General features: G+C 33.5%; 1 protein-coding gene across 2 annotated transcripts in view; it reads left to right on the top strand.

Moving 5' to 3' along the window:
* The first annotated feature begins 3,810 nt into the window (after positions 1 to 3,810).
* cap2 (cyclase associated actin cytoskeleton regulatory protein 2) overlaps positions 3,811 to 11,440 on the top strand; it is a 38,736-nt gene continuing 31,106 nt past the window's right edge. Inside the window, exon 1 of one of the 2 annotated variants that reach the window (XM_039680487.2) lies at positions 3,811 to 3,966. The gene's annotated coding sequence lies outside the window, so the exon portion shown is untranslated. The remainder of the gene's footprint in view (positions 3,967 to 11,440) is intronic. The other variant, XM_039680488.2, reaches the window with a different exon arrangement.

Here is an 11,440-nt window from a genome sequence, read left to right as displayed (position 1 = left end):
ATCTCCATTCTTGCATCGCCTGATTGATGTGCTCATGCTTTGAGATTGTTATATTGTGTAACTTATTCAAAAGGTCATTGCTGCATCATTGAGTGGTGAATTGCAAAGTATTTCAATGGTGATATAAAGTGCTGATGTTTTGTTTCGTACGGTCTTTGTTTAGACAGGCGGTAGTTTTACTACTGCAGTCACAGCGCACGCTTTCCGTGTTTCTCGTGGATGAAGGTGTCGTGAAAAAGAAGCAGATATTCTCAGCAAGCCAACCGTATAAACACACTGGCCGTCACTTCTCCTCGCCACACACCGAGATTCTTATTTATGACCTTGTTTATGCTGGTTTGTGAGGTGACAAATTTAGCTAGCCTCAACTCTGCCTGTCCAAACATTGCTTAATAATTGAGGAATATTACAGGTTCAGAACCAGTTAAACTGATGGACAGCATTTGTGTTTATTAGCAAAAGAATTATTTAGATTTTTTTTTTTAAAAGCTAGTGATGTGGCACTTTTTTAAGTGAAAAGTTATGCGTATACATATATATAATAACACTTATTTTATTTATTTTGTTAAAACTGACAGCATTTGTAAATAATGTTGATTACCACAAAAAAATGTAAAGTTTTTTTATTTTAAAAAAGGCAAAAATCAATGTTACGGTGAGGCTTTTGCAAATTTTTGGAGGATTTAAAGGCAAAGTTTAAAATTGTACACTTATTCTTTGTGGTTGATTTTGAAGCAAAGCAAAAGGGAGATATTTGCTTATAAAGAAATTGCTTTTTAAGGACCACAACAAACGGCTGGTAGAACTACACGAGCTTCCTCTCTCGGGTTAGTGACATCACAACCCTATAACATTTACATAAACCCTGCCCCCAGGAACATGATTTATAGATTATCATGACAGAATATGCTAATTGATGTCTAGAAGATAGTAAGCTACATAAATTCATCAACTAACCATTCAGAAATGTCCTGTTGCATTCTTCATGTTGTCACTTCTTCTTGAGTCTCTCCATCTTTGTCCGACTCCGGTTTGAAAATAAAAGGCTAAAAGTTGTTTAAATTTTGAGTACCTGTCTGCTAAAGTAATCGGAACGCACGAACACACACACACAAACCTATGACACAAACACAGGAGCTCTTGAAACTCCGCCCCCTGTGCCGGAAGCAGCAGCTCATTTGCATTTAAAGGGCCAGACAAAAAAACGGTGCGTTTTTGCTAACCCTCAAAAGGTGACAATTTTAACATGCTATATAAAAACATACACATCTGTGATGTAAGCTGTGAGCTAAAACTTCAGATACACACTCTGGGGCCATCAGAGATTTATTTTACATCTACACTACACTACACATTACACTACCAGCCCTTTAACACTCATCTATTAACCTATTGTTTGAGCATGATTTAAATCATCATTTAAATATATATATATATATATATATATATATATATATATATATATATATATATATATATATGTTTTCGTGTTAAAATTGGGTATAACTTCTCACAGAAAAACTTGCCAATTGATTATGTCACATTAAAAAAAAGCAATTTAATGCTCAAATTAACTTCCATTGTAAGTATCTCATCATAGTCTTCATTGTAAAAAACGTGGTGATAATGTTGATTTAGGCGACTAAGAATATTTTTTGAAGATCAATTTAATAAATTTGTTATTTTGCCCCATAATTCAAAGAATGTTTTAACAAGAGTGTTGGATAAACATACTTGACTGAGTGTTTGTGACTTAATGAATGTGCAAACACGTCGCCAGAATCACTAAATATAATTTATCAATATGACTCGTCGGGTGATGGTGTAAGCAATTTTATGTATGTTTGTTGTTTGTGAACTTCATACCAGATCTAGATTGAGCAATGTTTTATCCAAATCGTTGTGTCATGGATCTGAGATCCACCATGTTGACCTAGTTGAACCAGTCTTCTAGTGTTCGGCACTGAGCACTTTGGGTAATGACCATAAACCGGGCCTAAATTCTGATCCAGCCTGACATCCCCTGTAACTCAAGCCTATTTACACATAACCCTCACAACACATGTGTATCTTTACTTAAAACCCACCCAACGCGGCTTCACCTGTAGAGGCTGTTTGGCTTATTGGACATACGTGAATTATTCAGGGATTTTCTTATCAATAAGAAATGCCGAAGGGCCACATCTCTGGAGGATCTATTTCTGCCCGGAGTGTAACCTGACGCTGTTTCAGGAGTGAAACTTTCCACCACACCGTCACCAGGGATGCTTGTCTACCGTGGGCCATGATAATGCAGGCTCCCGGGAAGAAACGCCACCGGGAACACATGCAGAATACAAGCTGATACCAGCTGACAGCAACATCTCTGGATAATCTCATCCGTCACGCTGTCAGAAGGGCACTAGAGTTGCTCCAGAGGTCATGGAGATGGAATAAAGTGATTAGAAAATTAATAATGCAATGCTTTGGGTGTGTGTGTGTGTGTGTGTGTGTGTGTGCGTGTTTGGTGTTGGTGGTGGTGGTGAGGGGGGGGGGGAATTTATGAGATTTTGTATTACTTTTAAATTTAAATTTATGTTAGTTGACAAAATGGAATGTCTTAGATGATAAAAAAGAAGAAATCTTGAAAAATCTAGTTCTTACAAATCGTTGTATTCACATTGGCTTCTGACATTTTTTAAATACATTTATGTTTTGATAATATTCACATAATTATTATCATTGATTATTGTGTCATTGTATTTTTTGAATATATATTGTGTTATATTAACATTGCATTATTATATTATTAGTGCTGTCAAATCAATTAATCGTATAGTCACATCTTACATAGTGTGTGTGTGTATACAGTAGTCTATATATACTGTACACATAAATACATACATATACATACAATACATATAGGCTATATTTACATTCATTGTGTGTGTGTGTGTAGGCCCTATGTATTTATGTATATATATATATATATATATATATATACAGCATACACACACACACACACACACACACATATATTGACAAACTTTTGTTAAATGTGATTTATCTTGTTTAATCGATTTGACTGCAGTAATAATATAATACTATAACTAATCAAATCGATTAATCACGATTAATCACATCTTACATACAAAGTTTGTATATATATATATATATATATATATATATATATATATATAGCCTATGTGTGTGTTGTGTGTGCGTGTTTGTATAGTGTGTATATGAAGAGTTTAGATGCAAAAGCCTCTAAATGCCATTTGAAATTTTCTTCTAGAATGGTCATTTTTATCAAGCTTGTATATTTAAGTTCAGTAATTTCACTTAAATGGCAATTTATCTTCATTGCCATTTAAGTGAAATTACTGAACTTAAATATACAAGGTTGATAAAAATGATCATTTTAGAAGAAAATTTCAAATGACACTTAGAGGCTTTTGCATCTGAACTCTTCATATATATATATATATATATATATATATACAATATACATACACACACACTCACACACACGCAAATAGGCTATATAGGCTATATATGTTAATCGCTATTAATCGATTTGACAGCACATATTTCTGACATATATAAGACATATTTCTTATTTAATAAGTCAAGTAAAACATACTAACATATTTTCATTTTCTTATAATAACTCACCGTTTAATCCAAACTACTTATATAAAACATTATTTTTTTTCTTTCATATTTATACTTTTTCTGAATGGGTGTTTGCCATTCTTCAGTGTAATGCCTTCGAGAGTTCCTCAGTGTCTGCTCTGTCGAGGCATCTCTGATTCATCATTCCCAAATATGGAAGTCCCGGAAGCGGCTGCCGGGCTCATTTGATTGACAGTAGGGTGCGCGCCGGGGACGCCAGGACCAGAGACTTGCATAGCCGATCCACATCTCGCTTTTTCTAGAGAAAACGTGAGAGTAAACCCCGGATTACTTGTCAGAGGTAATACATCGGTAAGAATGGCTATGTCTCTGTCACATTTTCGTTTTAGGTCGTTAGTGGGACGTTCGGGTCGCGCGGGTGGGAGGTTCTCACGGGAACGTGCGTGTTTTTGTTTGGAGGCACGCGCATTCGCTGACAGGAATTTGGTTTGAACGAGCTATATTTTCTGGTTTCAGGGGTGTGTGTGTTGTGTGTTGGTGTTGGAGGGCAGGGTGTCTTATCTTCTCACTAATTGCATGATCTGTCAGTTGTCATATCGGTGTGTGCAGGCTGTGGGGCAGAGATGGCCAGACTGACTCTTACTTTGGCTCTGTTACACAAGCTAGTCTACATGTAAAGAAGTGATGCTGTCTAGTACAGTAGTTCAGTTTTTATGTACTGTATGAAATGTTGCTGTCATAATTCACTAGGCTGACTCACCTTGTTGGCCTGTATATTAGCTAGCTAAAATTGTTTTCATTTTTAATAGTAGGCTATACTGTATATGTATATATGCTGTCAATCGAAAAAAAAAAAAACTAATTCATTAAACATTTTTTTTTCTTAAATTAAGCATGATTAATCACTCCTAACATTAAAGATTTTAAAATAGGCTATTTTTATATTGTAATAATTTCACATTTAATCTCCAAATGAATGTAGAAACATCATAAAGACAAAAGACAAAATATTTGTTTCATGCATCTTTTTATGAATTTTAGCCATTCAGCATTTAGCATTCAGCATTATTGAAATCTATCAATTTCAACATTTATTAGTCTTTAAAAATATATAACAACTTTTTAAGTGAACATTTACTAAACTCAATCTTCACATATCCATTATAATAAATACCACTTGTATCTGCGTTTCAACATATCGGGCTCAATTATTTCGATTGGCCCAGTCAAAGCGGTTCAGATTTTTACTTTGCACAAAAAAGTACAAAAAAGTATTTTTTTTTTTTACTTTATTTATTTTTTTATATTTTTTTTTACTGATTTTGAGATGTAACCTTGTAAACAGTGCTTTAAGTTTGTCAGGTCTAACAGGACATACAAATAAATTGAATTAACACTTTACAGTCTTCACTGCATAAATTATAAATTAAATATTGATTAATCCTTATTAAAGCTAGTCTAGAGCAGTGAGTGCGTGATTTACCTTTTTATCTTTTGTTATTTGATTATCCTCTGACAGACAGCGTCAGGTTTATTAGGCTGCTGTCACTTTAAGACCTGACGTGGATCTGAAACGCATCCTATTTTCTCAACTCTTTACTTTCATTTAAGACTTAATTGAACTCATTTTAAGACTTGTGAGGATACTGGACAAAAAAAAAAATGGTAAAAAGCACTTGAATGAATAAGAGCATGAATAAGAGCATTTGATGATTATGGATTACAGTTTGTGAAAATCCCAAATTCAAAATTAGAATATTGTGAAAAGGTGTTCACAAGCTGTAATCCGTATTAAAGGCTTGAAATATCTCACTTTACATGTACTGAGTCTATATAATATTTTAGTTTCACTTTTTAAGTTGAATTACTTAACTTTTGGACGATATTCTAACTTTTCGAGTTTCACCTACTGTAATAATAGCCAAAGGTCAATGGGGAGAAACAGATGCCGCATTAATTGAGTAATATTGCAGAAATGAATGGTGTTTAGTAGCACATGTGCTCCTTCTGTATCCGGGTGAAGCATTGCTCTGCATTTAGAGTCACTCCGAAATAGATTAGTGCATCACTCCTGGAATATTACTGCAGCACAGATCATGTTGTGCAGATTGTTATACTTTTAACGGCAGACACACATATAGACCAGAAAATTTAGTTTGACAAATTGGAAATTTTGTGATTTTAACTGTAAAAATGCTTCAAAGAAACCCTTTTAATTGGTTAGCAAGTTCATTTACATGGAGATTGTAATAGATCCTTGCTTTTTATGTAATTTTAGGTAAAAAAACAAAACAAAAAAAAAAACACTATTCATCTTATAATTTTCATTGAAAAGCCATAACTGGCATTCCCAGAATTTAATGGTAATTCAGATAATTGGCCAAACAAGTATTTTTTGTCCAGGCTGTCATACAAAGAAATTATAAATGCATGAAAAACAAGGAAAAAAAACAAACAAACAAGGAAAATGCAAAAAACAAGTTTGCATTTTCCGCAAATAATTTTAGTCAGATAAATACCGTGTTTTGTTCTTCCCTCATATTAAAAGTATAAAATATTTTCCTCATATTTTGATATTAAAAACATCACTTTTGGCCACTATTGTATGTTTCTTCTTAGTTTACTAATATTTACATCCATTACAGTTTTATCTTACATCTTATGTTGTTAAATGAATGCTTATTGCATTGTTTTAGTGTCAAATTGTCTTTCTCTTTTCCATCATTTTTATTATGATATACTGTATATATATATATATATATATATATATATATATACAACAAGTGCTTTTCTTACTTAGTATTTTAGTATTTTTGTCTTGTTTCCAGTGCAAATATCAAAAAAATCTTAAATCAAGATGCATTTATTAGATGAGTAAAATGACATAAGATTTTATGTCCTGTTTTCCGGGGTAATGGGCTCTATGCACGGCGGTATTTCCGGGGAAGGTGTAAGGATGCTCGATAACTTCCTCCGATCGTAGAGTCCAATGCAATACCGCGAATTTATATTGAATTTTATACTCCATGGTTATACTAAAGAAACGTTAGTCACAAAAACAGATAAAACAGACACCCCTCATTGTGTTTAGGCTTCTTTTTAAAATTATATTTAATAAACATAACAATATATAAAATTACATCTAAACGTATGTACGTTTCGTTTCAAAGACGGGAGGACAGTACATTTTGAAGACTCTGCCATAATCCTGTTTTCCTCGGTTTTCCTCCGCTTTAATCTCCACAACCGGAAATGGACGAGCATCCTTGCGTCAAATGCCGAACTTTTGCGTGCATATAGCCCATTAATCAAAATTAAGTGAGTTGAATTGAGAACTGACATTTTTAATCAGAGGTGGCACATCGTTAAAGAATATTTAAATCTATTTTTTATTGTATATACATATATATGGCTGTATATTATTGTTGTTGAGATGTGAACATTCATATTAGGTGCAGCAATATATATATATATATATATATATATATATATATATATATATACAGAATATTTTTTATTTATTACTATTATTTCTCTGTATTACTTTTGTTATTTTATCAGTTGTCTCAGATAATGTTCCTTTTATTATGTTCTGTGAAAAATATATATAAGTAACTAAAAGTTACTATAGTATAAAAGTAAGTATAAAAAGTTATTATAAAAAAAATTAAGTGAGTTGATGCTTAAAAAAAAGCTAAATTATCTGCCAATGGGGTATGAAAAATAATCTTCTTTCTGTTTGAAAAAGCTCAAAAACTCACTTAATTTTTATTTATTTCGCCAGAAAACAAGACTTATTATCTAATGTCATTTTACTACTTCAGTAAATGCATCTCAAGAATTTTTTGATATTTGGACTAGAAACAAGACAAAAATACTAAGTAAAGCATTTTTAGCAGAAAGGGCTGTTGGATTTACCAGTTTAAAATGTAAAAGTTTGTTCTGTTTACATTTTACTGTATTTTTAACAGAATGATTTGGCAGGGTTATCTCATCTCTGGAGCTGGAGGTTTGATGCCATGTGTGTCGCTCAGGCTGAGGCCCATCTCAGGCATTTGGCACGGCCGAGAGAATTCTCTAAAGAGATAACACGATGACGTGAGCATTTCCACACCGGGTCACTATTAATTACTGCTGACGGGTGTCAGAGAGAGAGAGAGAGAGATAGAGAGAGAGTTGCTCTTGTCGTGGCTACATGTTAAATGCAGCAGATATGGCACTTTTGTGTCTGTAGCGTTCAGGTAAATGAATCCGCTGTCGGATCTTCAGTACTGTAAAAAATTATCATGATTAACTTTCTTTTTCCTATAGTAAGGAAGGAAACAGAAAGTTTCATTACTATATACGGTAAATGACGGTGATAGATCTGATGGTACATTTAATGTAATTTTACTGTAAAATGCCGTTACAGTTTTGAAAGTGAAAAATAACAACTCATTGTACAATTTACAGTGAAAAAACGTAAATTGAAATTCCCACAATTCCCTGCATGACACTTCGCATTTTATGTTTTTTTGTTGAATTAACTGTTAGTTCATATAGTTTTCTTAGTTTTTTTTTAATCAGTTTTTACATTAGGGTTTTATGTTACATTTAATGTTGTTAAATTAATATTTATTGCTTTTTTGAAATTTCACATGTGTTACCATGATGGTGTTTAATGTGTGTGATGAGCTTTGATTTGATTGATCATGTGACTTGCATCACTGCTGTGATTGGTGGTTGTCAGTGTATTATAATGGTATGAAACAGTTATTAATACTTCAATAGGATGGTAAATTAACATTATATCTGATAATGAAATACGTTTTATTACTGTAAATTTTAAGTTTAGTCCGTAAAACCAATAACGCTACCGTATTTTTAATGGGAAAGTTCTGGTAACCACAGCTGCCAAATTATGGTTCATAGTTGGATTGTGTGAAGGTGCTCGGGTTGTTTGCACGATTCTGATCTTTTGTGTTTTATTTGCATTGTATCAGTCTTTCCTTCCACTGTTTTTCATTACAGATATACTTTCTAAACTGAATCACTGTTGAAATATTTGCACGTAACAAATTCCACATTATTCTCATTCGCTTTTTAAAAATGCATTCATAATGCATTCTTCAATAAATCAGAAAGAATATTATCTTTCTGATTATTTTTCCTCCTAACTGGAAGACATAAACTTGGAATTTTGAGAATTTTTATTTTTCAATTAACTTTTCATTTTTTATTCAGCGGTGGAAACCATGTTCGGGACATATTGCATAGTTGTGCTTGGAGACGATTCGTTTTATGTGTGATAATGCAGTGAAACTGAGAATTTTTTCAAACCAAATTGTGCCAAATAATTTTGTCTGATCAGTTTTGTCACACATTTTCTTGTGTTCTTGTTCATTAAAATATATTTATGTTAAATTATATATATAATTGAACATTTTTAAGTACTTTAAAGATCAGAAATTAAAATTAAGATGGATTAAGGATTTCGTAAAGAAGAAAAATGTCACAACATGTTCCAGAATGACTTACAAAAATGTGTAATATGGTGGTGATGTTTTGTAATGAAATACTTTGGTGGACTGCTCACTTGGCCTCCTCTTGACGCTGTCGTAAGGGATCGACTGGTGTTTCTGTTTGCAGATGAGCATTGAGGTGTGGTCATGTGGAAAGCTGCCAGTGAACCCACCACGCCTTCATACAGTGTGTGTGTGTGTGTGTGTGTGTGTGTGTGTGAGCCTGATTTCCTGAAATAGTATCAGTCTTAATATAAAGTCTTATTTTATATTAATACTAATGTAATATTAATACTAAAGGATAGTTCCTATATAACTACCCGGAGCAAAACCCCCTTTTGATAACAATGACTATTTAAGTACTATGTATTAAGTTGGACTAGTTTTTTCTTCTCGATTGTGACGTATATCCGAGTGAAGCGCTTTTGGAACAAGAACAAATGTGAGGGGGCTTGATTGTGTCTGTGGGGAATAGATTGGATGGTTGTGGTTTGCTATTGGCTGATCACATGTGAGTGACAGGTTGCTCCGCCCTCATTATCAGAGAAGAGGAAGGGGAAGTTATTCTGATTCAAGATTATGAATTTATAAAAATAATGATGTGCATCATGGATATATCATTAAGAATAAATAGGTTACTGCAATATTGATTTGATTTCATGGTGACAAGTAATACAGTAATGTTATTCACATTGCCGACTCCAGTCTCATTCTTGCAACATTTGTGCACGAGACCTCCAAGAAAGTTTATAAATGTTCCCTCATAATTATTGTTGTTATGTTTCTGTGGGATACGTGCTGGCGTTTGACCGTTGCAGGGAGCGGGGAGTGTTTTATTGAACTGACTGGTACTCCGGTCACGAAGTCCCAACAAATCAAAGCGCTTTCACAGGCCGTAACGCTGGTTTATTTATTTATTTATTGCCATAAAAAACAAGTTGTCTGGATTTTTTCTTGGTGAGCTCATCCACAATTATAACATGAAGACAAAAAAAAAAAAAAAAAAATATATATATATATATATATATATATATATATACATAGATACATACAGTATATAACTAATGTAATACTAATGCATTAAGAGTTAAGAGCTTGAACAATAAGTGCTGTTCAAGAAACACGCAGACTTTAATTTGAGTTTTAATTGATATAATTGAAGGCAGAGGAGATAAATGCCGGGTGTGTCCAAGAATTGTTTTTTCTGCAAACGTGAGGCATAAATGTCGTCAATGGTAGAGAGATCACAACCTACATGTATACAGTGCATATGGACTGTTTCACAGCAGCTTTGATAATAGGAAATTAAAGGAACAGAGATTGTTTGGCTTTACAGCAGCTCTAGAATAAAGTTATTGTCCAGATAAAGTTAGCTTTGATTGATTCACTTCTGTTGCAAAGAATATTAGTTATTAAAGGAGTAGTTCACTTTAAAAAAAAAACTTTTGCTGATAATTTACTCACCCCCATGTCATCCAAGATGTCCATGTCTTTCTTTCTTCAGTCGAAAAGAAATGAAGGTTTTTGATGAAAACACTCCAGGATTTTTCTCCACATAATGGACTTCAGTGGGGTCCAAACGGTTCAAGGTCGAAATGAGAGTTTCAGTTCAGCTTCAGAGGGCTTTAAACGACACCAGGCGATGAATAAGGGTCTTATCTAGTGAAACAATCGCTCATTTAATAAAAAAGTAAAAAAGTTTAAGCTGTAAAAGCACAAACACTTGCCTTGCTCTGTTCTGTGATGCGGGTTCGTGACTCTCCTGTTCGAACTCGTTCATCAGAATGAATGAATCTTTTTTCGATTCATTTCGTTAATTTTGTTCATTGAATCAACCAAATGACTCCAAAAAAGATTTGTTCATTTTGATGTCGAGTTCGAACAGGAGAATCACACAGAACAGAGCAAGGCGAGCATTTGTGCTTATAAAACTTAAACTTTTTTATTTATTTTTGAAATGACCGATAGCTAGATTAGACCCTTATTCATCGTCTGGTGTCGTTTAAAGCCCTTTGAAGCTGCACTGAAACTCTCATTTGGACCCTGAACCGTTTGAACCATCTTGGATGACATGGAGGTGAGTATTTATCAGCAAAAGTTTTTTTTAAAGTGAATTACTCCTTTAAGTTATGGAGCTGCCAAACCACACAACTATTGAGAGAGAAAGTCTGGACGCTTTCTATCACAGAACAAACAAACCTGGACATTTTGGAGAGTTTGTAATGAAGGTGAAAGTCTCTCGCCACCACTGAGTTGCAAGTGCACAAGTTAGTTTTGCATTTAATATATCGCGAAAAGAGTTGGAAAATTCAAGGCGCGAAATT

Source organism: Pimephales promelas, chromosome 18, assembly GCF_988280905.1.
Source record: "Pimephales promelas chromosome 18, fPimPro1.hap1.1, whole genome shotgun sequence".
NCBI classification, from domain to species: Eukaryota; Metazoa; Chordata; class Actinopteri; order Cypriniformes; family Leuciscidae; genus Pimephales; species Pimephales promelas.
This window is presented reverse-complemented; position numbering and strand designations above follow the sequence as displayed.